This window comes from Chelonoidis abingdonii, chromosome 4, assembly GCF_003597395.2.
Source record: "Chelonoidis abingdonii isolate Lonesome George chromosome 4, CheloAbing_2.0, whole genome shotgun sequence".
NCBI lineage: Eukaryota > Metazoa > Chordata > Testudines > Testudinidae > Chelonoidis > Chelonoidis abingdonii.
In genome coordinates, this window is record NC_133772.1 from 104,489,336 (window position 1) to 104,505,099 (window position 15,764).

Here is a 15,764-nt window from a genome sequence, read left to right on the forward strand (position 1 = left end):
ATAAGTGGGACTTAAGGAAGGAAGTGAATGAGGGCATTGACCTGGATTATCATAGAATGGGTATGTCTTTGTAGAAGATGACATGGAAGAAAGTAAAGGAGAGAATTACTGAAAAAGCAGAGAAACAGGATATCGAGGCCAGCATAAGTGGTGGAATAGGGGGGAAGAAACAAGGCAAAAGGAAGTGCGGATAATGAGAGGTTACACATGGCTAGGAAGGCAAAAATAAGAACCTGGAACTTGATGTGGAGTAGAAGCACAAACCAATGAAAGGGGGAAGAGGTGACATGGTCCCAGTGAAGGGCAAAAAAGAGGATTTTAGCAGCTGTGTGTTGTATTGGCTTGCGGGGGGGGAGAGGGGAAGTATGCATATTAAGGAGGCCAGAGGAGGCTACAGTAAATACCAGCGATAAAAAGGACTGAATAAGAGTTCTACCTCTGTGTCCAGAAATAAAAGGTCAGATCTTCAAAATGTTGTGGAGAAAGAAGAGGGAAGACTCCAGGTATGGCTTAAATGTGAAGTGCAAGGGAAGTGGAGGAGTTGGTGTTCATGCTGGTTAATGGAGTGACAGGGAGGGTGATAGTGTGTTCAATAGCAAAAGTGAATAAACAAGTGCGGAGGTCTGGGGAGAAAAGACCAGGAGTTCAATTTTGACCATGTTTAGTTTTAGTTGACAGACATTCAGGAAGGGACATCTGAGAAACAACATGAGATATGGGATTAGATAGTGGGAGACAAATAGGGAGTTGAAAGATTAATTTGTGAGTCACCAGTTTAAAAATGGCCATTGAAGTCATGTGAGCAGATGTAACCATCCAATAAAGGGATAAAAGGAGGGCCCAAGGGTAGAGCCCTGTTGGACTCCTACAGAAAGCAAAACATAGCAGGAAGAGGACTTGCAAAAGGAGACATTGTTGGAAGGCCAGAGACATAGAAGAACCACCAAGAAAGGACAGTATCACAAAAGTTAAAGAAGGAGAAGATGCTGAGAAGGTAGTCAGGTGTTGAGAAGGAGAGCAACTAGGTCAATAGCAGTAGAGAGGTTGATGAGCTGAAGGCCTCAAGGTATAGCAAGGGAACAGATAAAATCTCAGTGAGACCAGTTTCAATGGAGTGGAAGGCAAAAACCAAATTGGGGTGTAAGGAACTTGAGTTAGCAGTTGTAGATGGCACACTTAGGCTTAGATATGAGGGGAAGAAGGGAGATGACAGTTGAGAAAGCAAATAACCAGCTTACTGATGCTTGAATTTTGAAGAGAACAATCCCAAGAGAGTGAGAGGTTGAGAACAGAAGCAAGGGAGGTCAGCAGCAAAATATGGTTGTGAAAAGGATGCAAATTGAGGGATTAGAATTGGAAAGTTAGTGATGGGAAAAGGATAATAGCAGAACTTTTTCTTTGGAAAAAATTGGATTAAGGGTCTATGAGCCCTTCTCTGTTTTTTGCAATGTCTGGTAACTGATCCAACCCTTAGGCAATTTTGGGATTTTTTTATTTTTGTCTTTATGTTTTTAAATGATAGCAATAGCTCTAAGAAACCATTACCTAGGGCTGTAGAGTTGGACTGGTTTGTTGAGTTGACCTGCTGTAGAGAAACTAGTTGAAGCTTGGAGCTGCAACAGCAAGAGTGTACAGTAGCTGTTGTCTTGTACCTTGCAGCTTGGAACAAATACAGTTCTAAAAATTCCTGAAGCTCAGTTGCTGGAGGCTGCTGTAATGGGAGTACAGTTACCAGAGAGAGGCTGACCTGGGTTTCTACTATATTTCACTGAGATGCGAGCTGCTGCAAAGAGGCTAAATGGATATTTTTTTTTCATTCTTAAAACTATTAGTTGCTGTAGTAAGTATAGCTGTTCTCTTGTGCCTGGAGCAGGAGCAAGATGCAACTGTGAGAAATCCTGGAGGCTGCTGAATAGAGGTCCAAGCTTTTTCAGACGGAGCATATTCTCTCCTCTTCCACGTGAACAGCTGCTGTGTGTAAGCTATTTGCTGTTTGGAGCTGCAGTTATTCTAAATAAGCTGCTATGTGCTAATTAGAGTTCTGCACTGCTGTTGCAGCAGGAGCAAAGTGAGTCTTGTGGCTCTGTTTGGGACTGGAATCGATTGGGAGCCAAGGTAGAGAGACTGTACAAGTTCTGTGTGTTACTTGATGTCTGGATGCCATGGAACTTCACAAGCTGCACACTTCTTTGTTCCCACTTTGCCTAGGGGAAGCAGAACTTGTGTGCTAGACTGAGTTGTCTGCAACTAGGTAGGGGTCATACCTTCCTCTCTGCTGAGAAATGGCAGATATTAAGAACTATCAGTATGCTCATTTAATTTTCATTTAGGGCGGTATTTTTGTTTCGGAGTGTGTTGTTGTGGATTTGTTTATAATACGATTGTTTAAACATAGCAGTATGAGTATCCACAGACTTCTGAGGTTGAAAAAACCATTTGAATTTTCAGCACTGAAAGATGCACCAACCTCAGTAGAATTCTGGGTTCTTACACTTCCACAGTCCTGAGCTGGCATGCTATAGCTTTTCCTTTCACTCAGTTCCTGTGTAGTCATTTCTTGGGATGGTCCCAAGATTGCTTCCTCTGCTTCCCCATCTCTCTGCACTTGATGGTGTGCCAGTCTTGGCATGTAAACAGTATCCCCTGGTAACAAGTCTTTATTTGAGGTTGCCCACAGTATACTGTAATTTATGAAAACAAATGAGATGTTTTATACCTCTGATGGCATCTGACTCTCTGACAGTAAATAAGACAGCTGATTATGTTGCCATACAGAGGTGCAGGAGTTTCTTACCTCTTCCATTCTCCTCTTAATTTGTATACCAGAATTTTCCTTTATCTTTTTACTCTTCCTTGTTATCCTCAGTTACTTCTTATTTTGATTGCTTATCCCTTCTGAAAGCTATGTTGGAGTTACCTACAAAGGGTTTGTAGGTTTCTTTCAAATTTATTTTATTTCTCGATGCCTTAAAAAAATCTTTATTGAATTTGTCATTATCCTTGCAATAGCCTGCCTCACAAACCTAGACATAACAAAGAGGTATTCATATGTAACACAAACACCAAAGTCTGGCAAAAGATGGCCCTCTCATGATGCAGAAGTTACATCTAGTAAGTAGCATTATAATTCAGAATCACTCATAGGGCCAAAATAGAGGCTAGGTTAAACAGGCTAGGTAAAATAATGATTTAATATAAAAACAATAAGTGATTCATTGGTCTTTTGACTGAAGAATTTAACAGGGAGTTGGGAGACCTGGGATCACTGTGTGGTTTGACAGGACTCTTTATCTATGCTTCAGTTTCCCCATGTGTAAAATGGGAATAGTAATTCCCTATCTCACAGGGATGTTGCTATGCTTAAGCCATTAGCATTTTTAAAGCACTTTGAGATCTTTGCATTTAACTTGATCTAGCTGGAAATACAACCGTAATAAGATCTAATCACAATTCTAGACCTCACAATATCACCTTCAATCTCTAACAGCTGTCTTTCAGTTAGCCAGTGCTGGAATATAAAGTGTAAAGTCCTATTTTTTAATGAAGCAAAAAGTGTTTGCGAATGGTTCAGAATGTGAACCCTATTTATATATGGTGCATCACTGCAAGATTCCCCATGCTAATGTGCCTCCTCCCAGTTCAGAAAGGACCACCACTTGGTATAAGAGAATTTAGTCCACCATTATCATTCAGTCCTTGGCCTTTGTACTGAGGCTGCACAGGACTGCCAAATAGCACCAGTTATATGCACTAATATTTGAGCAATTTTCTTTTCTATTTTTTTCAATAGATCCTTCTTTTTGTTAGTCACTACCCCAGTTATGGTCTCCTAATTCTTAGTTTCAGAACCACACAAATGGCACATAATATACACTGAAAGAGACCTTACTCACAGCTTTCTTGGACAGAGGGACACTTGTGAAAACACTAAATAGCTGGAAGAAGATTTTGGGTAAACCTGATTCAGTGCTCTATACAAGTTGTGTTGAGGTTAGCTGAGGGTGGGAGCACAAAGATTGCTAACTGCTACCTTTGTGTTACCCTGATCCTGTTGCCATCCAGGGCTATCCCCAGCATGACTTGCATCTATGGCTTCAATAGGTCATTCCAGTAGCCACTGATAGCCAGGTGTAGAGATGCCCTGGCCACATGCCTCCTAGATTTCCCCCTTACACTATCGGCCACAATGGAGTTAGTATGAAAGTACACTACCCACACAAGCAGAAACTTTTGCCAGCCAATTTGGCTGCCATTGCAGCTGTTTTACACTGCTGGAGTAGCACGAAGTACATGTAGTGCTGCCAAGGACTGGGGTCCAAATCTATATTTTCAAATTGTTATTCTCCCAAAGTTTGCACCTCCCATACCCGTCTTTCCCAGTTACTGGAGAAGCTGCTCATTCCATAAGCAGAGCTCCCACAGATGTCAAGTACTCTACTCATGCAATAAGTGCAGAATTCTGATCAGTTTTATGCAGATATTCCCAATCTCTTTTCTCAATCAACAGAGATTGCTAATTATTGAGGGGGCAGTATTAATCAGACTCATAAAACAGATGTTTTCAGCCAAGATAATTTGGGTTCAGAATGCTCTAATTTTCAAACTGCCCTGTAATTCCTCTGAAATATTCCTGTCTTTGAGTCTTTGTATGGTGTTAACGTCCACTTCTGTGCCTCATGCAAATATATTTTTTATCTCGAGTCATCCTGTATGTACACTGCACTATATGTCCAGAAAAAGCCCCATGTGTATTGGCTCTGAAAGTATGCTGTACATCCAGCCACATAATTGAAAATAATAAGGCCACAATAAATGGGATGGCCTTGGGGTATAACACCCAAGGGATTCAATTGGTGTCGCTTTGCATCAATGTCCATGCATCATGGTAATTGAGGTAACATAACCAATTACCACATTTTAATTATAGTTGTAAGGGCTTGGGAAAATCTGTAATGGTGAGACAGCTCACTTTAAAAAAAAAATGGTTTCTTTCGCTCTCTTTTCCATGGGCTTGTTTCTTGGATGCTTATTTCTTAGGAGGAGAAGATGGTTCTTAATGTGCTGTTTGGGATTTTTCCCAGCCTCCTCTTTGAGTCTTTATAATTCACTTTGAAAACAAAATGTTAAAAACTTCTACATGGCTGCTGAGCTGATATCCTCATCCCTTTCCTCTTTTTGCCTGCCTCTCTGGCACATTTGGGAAAAGAAAACTGTTTTTTAAAATGCTGAGTTCAGAGCTAAATTAAATCTCCCCCTCACTTTTTCTGTGTCCTTTTCATTGATATATTAAAAAAAAAAAAAAAAAGCAATGGACTGATACTTGTTCTAAACTCCAGAGAATGACAAATGTATTAGTTATTGCTTCATTACTTTGTTAGGTAGCACCACTAAACAAAAACTTACTCAACTGAAAGAGTTTAATTAAGCCATTATTTTTGTAAGGTTGGAGATAGCTCAAAAAAAGCTTGTGTAAAGTTTAGAAGTGCTACATAAGGGTCTGATCCTGTGGGGTGCTGAAAATCCTCAGCTTTCCCATTATCTTAATTGGTGAGGAGAACATTCAACACCCTGTACAAAGTGCTCTTCTGCTTTACATAATCAAGCCCTATCAAAGTCATTATTTAGTTCCTTATATTTACTAGAAGAGAGTACACTAAGACAGCATTTAGCTTGTTTCACAAAAAGACACCACATTCCTATTCATTTCCTCATGTCACCGTCATGTTTTTCAAATCATCAGGTCAGAACCACTGGTGTCAAAATTTGAAATTCCTGTTGTGTTGGGTGGCAGCTTTTTAAAAATGAACGTTTTGTGATTTTAGACTCAGTGACAGGTGCTAATCTATTTGATCTCTGTAGGGCTTCTGAAAGAGACCCACCTGAGAAACATCACTGGCTTCCCTCTAGATGGAAAAGAAAAGAACCACAGTGGAGAAAATGTCAGCTAAACTGACTGTGAAAACAGGTGCCAAGCTTGACTGTCTTGGTAGCTGAAGTACTATATTTATTGACAGCATTAGCAGTGGCACTTTCATGCTCTCCAAAACCACACCCCTCCACAAACAAGGTACCTGGCCATCTGGAGGATCTTCCTGTATGATCCAGAGGAAAGCTGAGGTTACTTGTCCTTGAAATCCTTTGATCTGTCTGCCAAAGGTGTCAATCAGTGCCAAATGTAGTGGTGGTTTTGTGAGGTAGACACCAATAAACCGAACTCATCAAATCATTTCAGATAGGTCTGCAACCAGTCAGATGTAAAAGACTTTCAGTCACTACCAACCTGACCCCAGTTTTGACCAACAATCTAGAGGTGAGAAACTCCATATCACACTGCCAACCTTTTTAGCCATTTAGCCTTCCCAAATGGCAGTTTTTAACACATCTGAGTGTGGCAAAAAACATCACAAGGCTAATGGTCACATTCAAGCTGATAATATGAATTAAGTTTAGCAGGAAAATGCCAGTCAGCTGAGGGAGCTCTAAAAGGAGGTCATCTGAGCTCACTGCCAGTAGGTCTGATCATTTGCTGTGGCTCTGATTTTAAACGTGCTATTTGGCACATTTTAGTGTAAACGAAGCTCATTTTGAAGTTGGGGATGGGAGGAACAAGCCCCAGGCAGGACTAAGCAAGAAGGTGATATTGGTATGTTCAGGGGATAGGCACTAAAGCCAGCATCACTTTGCACATTGCCAGCAGTATCAGGCCTGGTGGAAATAAAAGGAAAAGGAGCATGCTCCCAGACTAGTTTACCCTTTGGCCTCAGGCAGAGAAGATTTGGGAGTAGGCTGAGCAGTCAAGCCTGGAGAGAAGCCATGGACTAGATTTTGTTGCTCATTTATTTGATTTTAAAAGTCAAGCCCTAAGAAGGGGGGGTGAGATTTGCCCACATATTGTTTGTGTTGACTGGGGCTTAGAGTAGGTAAGAGGTACCTGCTTAGACGGTGATACCATTCATAGTTGAACATAGATTTGTAAGGGTTTTTTTTTAATTATTTTGGCTGTTGCTCTGTTGTATTCATGAAAGAGAGGAGCAGAATTGACTGCCATGGGAACTGCAGTCCTCTCTCCATGCACTGAAGAGATGCAGGATAAGCAATGGTGGTGTAGGCTTGTCTACACTGCCTCTCACCGGTACAGCTCTCCATTGATCTAGAAGGATAACCGCTAAGGTTAAGATAATACGTCATGCCCTTTAAGACCTTTTCTCTCTGTTAAAACTACCAAAAAAGGCAGCATGTATTGCTAATTGTGGTTGTGTTGAGTATGATATGGATTCCAGTGGATTGAAACCAAGAAGTACATTTCTCATAGGCCACTGAAAAGCCATCAAATACAGTAGTAACAAATTTCAGTGACCACTCACCTCAGCTGGTCTGAAAATAATGATCAAGAAGTGAAAGTCTCTCTGACCTATTACAAATTCCCTGACACATCTAGCCTTCCACCCTTACCACAGTATCTGGCCAAATCTGTGGAACATCATTTGAAAGTTGCTTACTTCAGTGAACATGAGCACAAAAAGATGAATGGAATTAAATTAAGAGTTATTTTAACAAGAAAATTAATTGCTGCAAATACTTAAAAATCAAGGAAGAGGATGTGGGGTAATTTTTTCTATTTCTTGATACAGCGCACACTTTTCCGTGAAGTATTTGAAAGCTATCCAGTTTTTAACTCTAGAAACTGGCTTTCTTTGTAAGAGTGGTAATTTTTACTTCAGGCTGGTCATGTTTGTAAAGAAAACATTCTATATGCAAAATAAATCACACATACATACATTTTCCAGTACATTTTAAATTAAAACTTAGATGCCTGTTCTTGCATTCACTTACTACTTTGAGTACTTGACTTCATTCAGAGTAATCAAGGCAGCAAGTGCCATGCAATTGGTAAAGTTTTTCAGTATCGGACCTTTCGTGCTTTGTTGTTTTAAACCATATTTCAAGTTAGAATGGGGTAAAAAATGGTATATCTGCATTAGTGTCCTTCAGTCACTCTCATGAGCAGTTTTCAGTAATCTATTTCATGGACTGAAGAGCCTTCTATTTTCATCATAAGTACTATGAAGTCATTTTCTCATATAACATATATGTATATATGAGAAAAACTTTGTGGTGTAGTGAGGCTTAAAGTTTTTTTATCCTGATATTAAGATTTCAATATTTCTTACAAATGGCAAAGTCACAATGAGTTATAATAATTCCAAACATGTCTCAATAAGATTTGTACATTGAACAACATCATCAATGTTGCATATGCCACCTATTTTACAGAAAAGAGTTTGTAGGTTTCTTTCAGGAGTGGCTTGGAAAAGAGACGGCTAAAGGGATATATGATTGAGTTCTATAAAATCATGATTGGTGTAGAGAAAGTAGATAACGAAGTGTTGTTTACTACTTCTCATAACACAAGAACTAGGGGTCACCAAATGAAATTAATAGGCAGCAGGTTTAAAACAAATAAAAAGAAGTATTTCTTCACACAATGCACAATCAGCCTGTGGAACTCCTTGCCAGAGGATGTTGTGAAGGCCAAGATCATAACAGTGTTCAATAAAGAACTAGATAAATTTATGGAAGATAGGTCCATCAATGGCAATTAGCCAGGATGGGCAGGAATGGTGTCCCTAGACTCTGTTTGCCAGAAGCTGGGAATGAACGACAGGGGATGGATCACTTGATGATTACCTGTTTTGTTCATTCCCTCTGGGGCACTGTCCACTGTTGAAAGACAGGCTACAGGGCCCCAATCCTGCAATGAGTGCCATGAGGGTAGGATCTCAGCTTATGTTTTAATATTCTCCTTGAAGAGTTAATAAGGAAAAGATTTTTAAAAAGGGGGAAGGAATCCTTTTTTCTCATGGTCTGCATAGTAATTACTTCTACCTTAAAAGTTCCTGTACTTTTGGATTTTGAGACTCTGATTCTGCAAATATGTATGCATAAGTGTTTGCAGGATGTGTGGAAGTACTTGCATGATTGGGCCCTTAACATTCAATATTGTAGGACCTTTTAGAAGCTAAATATCCTTCTAACACACGTGCTTGCAGGATCAGGGCCTAGATCTGTAATATTTTTATATATACAAAAGCAATTTTAAGGAACTTTAGAGTTTTTTTAATGTTAATTATTTTGTTTCTCTGTCTCAGAGATCTGTATATTTGGATATATGATAGGGAAAACTGACTTTACCAGTGGAGAAATATGAAAAATTGTACCCCTTTTTTAAACGGTGTAAAACATTTCCAATGTGTTTTTCTGTAAAATGAGGCATATACCAAAATTTATATAAAATATAAATGTACACCTTTATGTCAATATTTATGCATAAATATACATGCATATATATGAAATAGTAAAATGTAAATCATCAGTAAAAGTAAGTAATGATGTGCTGAATTTTGTTTCTCTTTATCTATATGACATTTGTGTCACCACTGTAGCTCTAATCCATATTCAGGTCTTCATGTTGGTGTGCAGTAATATGTAAATTTCCTAGCCAGCTGCATTAAGCAGTGTTTGTTTATTCTGTTTCTTTTGGCACTGCATATAACTGAACATGTGCCAAAAATGTGGCTGCTTCAGGGAACACTATTCGAGTAGAAGGAAGTTTTGAAAGGAAGCACACATCGTAAGTCTTTACTCTGTGAAAGAGCAAAATCAAAAAGTTTCTGTTCACAGAAATATCTGTATTAAGAATGGAAAATAATGTGTTTGTTAAGGTATAATGAACAAATGGAATCATTTTAAAATGCTCTGTTTACATTGGCTTTGTAAACAAGGATACAATACTGAGAGGTTGGTGAATTTTGTAGTCAGAAAGACTGGCCAAGATTAGTGAAAGATGAAAGTTGGAAGTTTAAAATAAATTAGTTTAACATGATATACTAATCTCTCAACACATACCATTTAGCGGCATTTAAATGTAGACAGCTGTGGCATTTAAGTGTTAAAAAAAAATTGCATTAATGATGCATAGAGCTATTTACTTACGCTGGCAGTCCTTTCAGTCTTCCAGTCTGACACTTCCTTTTTTATCCAGCCAGCTAATTTCCCCTCTTTTGTAAGGAGTAACTGTTTTCACACTACTGCTTACCCAGCAAGCCTCCTCATTGTTTCATGCTTAATTATCTTCTTGAGCTTCACCTTCTCCAGTAAGGGAGAAAGACTGGGCCTCCCCACAGGTCTAATGAAAGCTCGGTTTTATAGATGCACTGTGTGAATAAATGCAGTGTCTGATCTAGCAACATAATAAATGAGTTCCTAAACTTTATGGAGTCAAAGCTAATCCAGTGGGTTTACTCAACAATGCAGAAAGAAGCGATATTTTAAAAAAAAGTTTTTTTTATTTTAAAAAGGGGGAGAAGAACTTTAATTTATCATGGAACCGGATACCATAAAAACGTTCCAACATTACACAAAAATGCATCACAAATATTTGTTTCAGTACAACTCCGAAAGTTTCTCCTAAGTCACGTGGAAACCTTTGAGCTGTACACAGTAAACTTCAAGCTGGCATATTAACAACATTAATATTAATAGCCTTCTGCCCTTCACTTGTTACAGTGCTGTACAACCTCTGATTCCTATCTACACTTGTTACCACTCTCAAACACCCAAATAGCAGTAGTGGAAAGATGTGCTTTTTTGAATTTTTGCCTAGCCAGACTGCTGCTTTCCTCTCAAATGCAGGCTTGGCCACAGCTGTCCATTATTTTGTCTCTTAGAGGTTGAATTTCTGCAAAGCACTTTATCTTGGGCTGCCCAGGGAGGCTATACGGAAGTCAAGGCAGTTACTATACATACCAGCTCACTTCCTAAACAATAAAAATTGATAGAAGTATATAACACTGGTGCTTTGCACCCTCTACTTGCTTCCACTGCAATTCCAGCTCCAGTTCAAAATTCAAACCCCTATTCCTACTAACCTCCAGGTCTTCCTTATCTCTCACTACTGTCAACAGGGGTGTTTCAGTTAATGGAGCCCAGAACAAGATGCCAGAAGCTCTGGGCAGAGAGGGTTCAGTGGAGACCTTCTGCTTTGGGACTTCTTATCACTGGAGATTAGGGCTGAGTTTGAGGCTTGCCCATGTTTAGAACACATGCTTTGCCATAATAAAGGAGCCTTCAAAATCTCAGGGAAGTGTTTTCCATTGTAATCAGTTTCCAAGAATTATTCTCCTGAATCTTAATTTATCATTAGGATGGTCAGACAGTTCTCTTTGACACCATGGGGACTTGTGTATATGGGGAGATTGACTGGCAGAACTATAGTGGTAATATCATACTGCTCTAGCTGTGTTGGTATAACTCTCTGTGTGGACACTGTTACAGAATAAAAGTGACTTTTTTTTGGTATAGTAATAACAGTATAATTATACCACTGTAGTTCTGCCAGTCTGCCTGTGTAGACAAGCTGTTAGTTCAAACATGGGCAAATTATGTCCTGGGGGCCACATCCGGCCCATGGGAGTGTCCAGCTCGGTGCCTGAACTCCTGGTCGGGGAGCCTAGTCTCCAGTCCCTCCCCGGCTGCCCCCCCATAGCCACGCCGCCGCACAGGCCGCACTGTGGCCTGCCACTCCTGCTGGGCAGCATGGGGAGCGCAGCTGGCTCTGGCCGGGTGTCACGGCTGCAAGCTCCTGCTGCTGGTAAGGGGGAGGGGAGTGGAGGGGTCCTGGGTGGCAGACAGGGAGGATGGGTCAGTTGGATGGGGTGGAGGTTCTGTGGGGGCAGTAAGGGGATGGGAACTGAGAGGGTTGGGAGTAGGAGTACTAGGGGGCCTATCAGGGGGCAGGGATGTGGATAGGGGTGAGGAGGGCAGTCAGGGGACAGGGAGCGGGGGGGGTGGATAAGGGAGTGGGATCCCGGGGGGAAGTTAGGGTGGGCGGTCCTGGGAGGGGGTGGTCAGGGAACGAGAAGCAGAGGGCAGTTGGATAGGGGGTGGAAGTCCCCGGGAGGGTGGATAGGGGGCGCGGCAGGACAAGGAGCAGGGGGGATGAATGGGTTGGGAGTTCTGAGGGGGACAGTCAGGAGGCGGGAAGTGGGAGGGGCGGATAGGGGGTGGGGCCCAGACTGTTCGGGGAGGCACAACCTTCCCTACCCAGCACTCCGTACAGTTGTGCAACCCTGATGCGGCCCTTGGGCCAAAAAGTTTGCCCACCCCTGTCTTAGTTAAACCAGCATAAGTTTATGTGTAGACAAAGCCAAGAATTGCTGACTTCCAGTTCTGTGTCTTAGCCATAAAGACCATTCTTTCTCCTGTTAGTAAGGTCAGTGTGTGCATTTTGGTCCAAATCTGAGATGCTGCTGCAGGCAAACTCCCACTAACTTGAATGGGAGTTTATCTGAGTAAGACCTTAGGATCTGTCCGTTACTGCATGTGGAAATGCATAGCAAATTTCTGTTTTGTGGTAAGCTATAAATGCTCTTTCTAGGCTTTTCATTAAGGATTTGTGCTGGACTCTCGCACAAAGAGGAGAAAAATGCACATATGGCACAAAAGCAAAGGTGAGACCAAAATGACATTCAGGAACACAAAAAACCCTGTCATGTAACCTCTTGACAGATGAAAAGAAAACTACAAAGCAGCAAAAACAATTGCCAGTAAAATGTGCCATGTATCCAGATGTTATCATCAGGAAAAAAAAGCCCACTTACACAACTTGGCATGTAGGTCGGCGATTGTAAACCTATTTGGATGACAATGTGATGGAACTAAAAAAGTGTCACTTTTTTTCATTGCAACCTATTTTGGATTCATAACAGTCACAATGTTTGAATTATTTTGTTAAAGAGACCCTCTCAATGTGAATCTTGTGAAATTGCCTAATTAAAAAAAAAATGCAGTTCCTGACAGAGCAGCTTTTAAAAAGTGTATCTTGAATGTTTCTTCTGAAAAACTTCACAAAAGTTTTCCTCTTCCTCTGACAACATTTAAAAGGGTCTCTTCAGTAAGAGAGAAACTGATTAAGTCTCCTGCACAGGAACCCCTGGGAGGATCCAGTTGTAGGATTGGGGTTGGGGCCCAACTGGCTACACACAGAAAGGGCTTGCAGTCCAGTTTGGGTAAATGCTACTCCAGGAGCAGAACAGGGACCAAACGGTGACCCAGTTTAGTCCCTGCTTCTCCAGTGATCCATGGGAGAAGTAAGCTACACCAGCCATTTCCCTGACACGGGTAATTTCCTTTTCTATGTGGCTCAGCTGTGCTGATGGGGAAGGGGCTGAAGACAAAACTCCACACTTTCCACATTCACTTTCTCCTGGCACAACATATGGCACATTGGGTAGCCTATTGAGGTAAGTTAGGGGACTCCCTATGCCCCTTTACTCCCGGGTGCAGACAAACAGCTGATTGACCCCAAAGTGCTCCCAAATGGACAGATTAAACAAACTTTAAAAATAGAGGGGAAAATTGGAGGGGGCAGGGTGTTCCTCTGATTTTTTTGAGTTACAATAATCCCAACGTTACTAATAACTATAGTAAGTACACATTTTTCATATAGGACTGTTTTTTCAAATTGACGCTGTCCCTTTAAAAATCCTTACAATTATTGATTCTGGGTTTTTTTAAAGTTGCTAAATGAACTAGAGAAAAGTGCCATTTTAACATCCAAAATTAGTATTGCTTCCACCTTTTATTTCTGAGTGTCAAGAAGAACTTGAAGCATTGACATGCCTGTGAGAAACAGAACAATGACAGAATATCAATTATCCTCCACTGACAACCCTGTGCATGGACACCCACAATTGAGCACAGCCCCACTGAAACCAGTGACTCTCCTCAGAGGTACAGGAATCTGCCCACACAGATCTTAGTGCGAGATCTTGGCCATGCTGCTGGGATGGGCACTGTTATAAGAACCTGTATAAACAAATACTGCAGATAGAATAAAGGGGGTATGAGTGGAGGGAAGGATAATGCGGGGGAATGGAAAATCTCTGTTTTTTCCCTTATAGAAGTCCTCAAAAATTGGACTTCACCCTCTTGCACATATAATGCCTGCTGAAGTAGATGGAATTTTTGCATGTGAAGAGTGTAGAACTGAGGCTAATTATTTCAAAGTAGAGCAAGGGAAAATATGAACCTAAGTCCTGGATTTTTATTTTCTTAAAAAATAAACACAGAGTTACAGATAAGCTCCTATAGTAAATAGATGTGTTAATGATTGGTTTCTCTAATGAGGTCCAGAACAGCATAACCAGTACAGCATATTGTAATGAGCAGGTCCTTTCAGCAATAATGCTTATTAATTATGAAGTATAGTTATTGAGAGATGAGGACCGTTCTCTGGTTGGCTATCATACAAGGAACCCCATGTGGAAAATGAATAGAAGTGAAGCAGAAATGAAGTGGCTACTGTAAACATGACTACTTCCCTCGGCAGAAGTACTTGGCATGCTGGCATTTTTCAAAAAACAAAATCATGTTTGTCTTTCTTGAATGTGAATACATTCTTGGAGGTGGGGGATGGTTTCTTTCGTTCATTTTGCCCCCGTCCCATAAGTGCTGTTACATTTGGATAATTTGTACATAGCAATTGAAGGATTTTGTGGGGTGGGGAGGGGAACAGAGTTTATATTTATTATTGTAAAAGCTCTTTTTAATGATAATTCCTTTAAAAAAATATAACGGTATGTGGGGGTTACACTAGCGGGTTATTTCACCAACACAAAGTATCTGTACTGAAACAGTACATGCAACTGAGAATGAAACACAGGGAATCATTGTTTAATAAAAGCTTACTAGAGAAAAAGACAAATCCATCTCTGTATTAGTAAAGATAACAGTACAGGAGAAATGCATTATCCTTTTAAACTTTTTTCTTAAACAATCACAGGAGAGGAGGAAACAAATATTTAAAATGGTTTTACAGTATGCTTCTCCCTGATAACATTTTTAGAGTAGATCAGTGGTTTAAGCAGTAAGGCCTGGATCTTACAAATATTTAAGCATATATTTAACCTAGCTCACATGAGTAGTTCTAGCGAACATGATAGAACTACTCATCTGAGGAAGGTTCTGCACGTGCTTAAAGTTTTTGCTTGATCAGGACCCAAGTTGCAAATACCTAGGCTCCCTAAAACCACACATGCAAATCCCAGCAGGGTGAATTCAACTTTTCACCTTCAACTTCCAAGTCAGATAAACAATTTACTGTCTGGTAGATTTCTGAATGGAACCTTAGAAGGCTATTTGCTGTTTGCTCAATGGCAATATTATAGAAACAGTGGTATATATAATATGGATAGATATATGTCTTGGCTTATTAGGTCAAAAAAAAATCTTGTCTGCATGTGTACCATTTGGCTGTTGCACTCCACACAAGATGGGATTGCATTTAATAGTGTTGGTATATAATTTGTGGTGTACTTTGTGATCTTTTGAGAATACATATACTCTCTTAAATTATTACTTGTATTAGGCCAAATCCTGAGATCTTTACTCAGTTGAGAGGGATTTTCAAAAGTGCTCACTCTTAGCCTTATTTTACAATTGATTTCAATGAGAGCAATCAGGGCAACACTAAGTGCTTACCAAAATCCCAATTTCTACTCTGTCCTTGGTCAGGCAAACTCCTATTGCTGGCAAGTCCCTTACCCCAGGATTCAGCCCATTATTTGATATGGGCTCTGAAATTAGAATTAAAATGCTGGGCCAGATCCACAGCTGATGTAAATAAAACTAGCTCTTCTGAAGTCAATGGAACTCCACCAATACACATCAGTTGTAGCTCTGTCTCACTGGGTTTTTAAGGATAC

General features: G+C 40.4%; 1 protein-coding gene across 2 annotated transcripts in view; it reads left to right on the plus strand.

Moving 5' to 3' along the window:
* AKAP6 (A-kinase anchoring protein 6) overlaps positions 1-15,764 on the plus strand; it is a 405,462-nt gene that overhangs the window by 374,402 nt on the left and 15,296 nt on the right. The window lies entirely within an intron of this gene.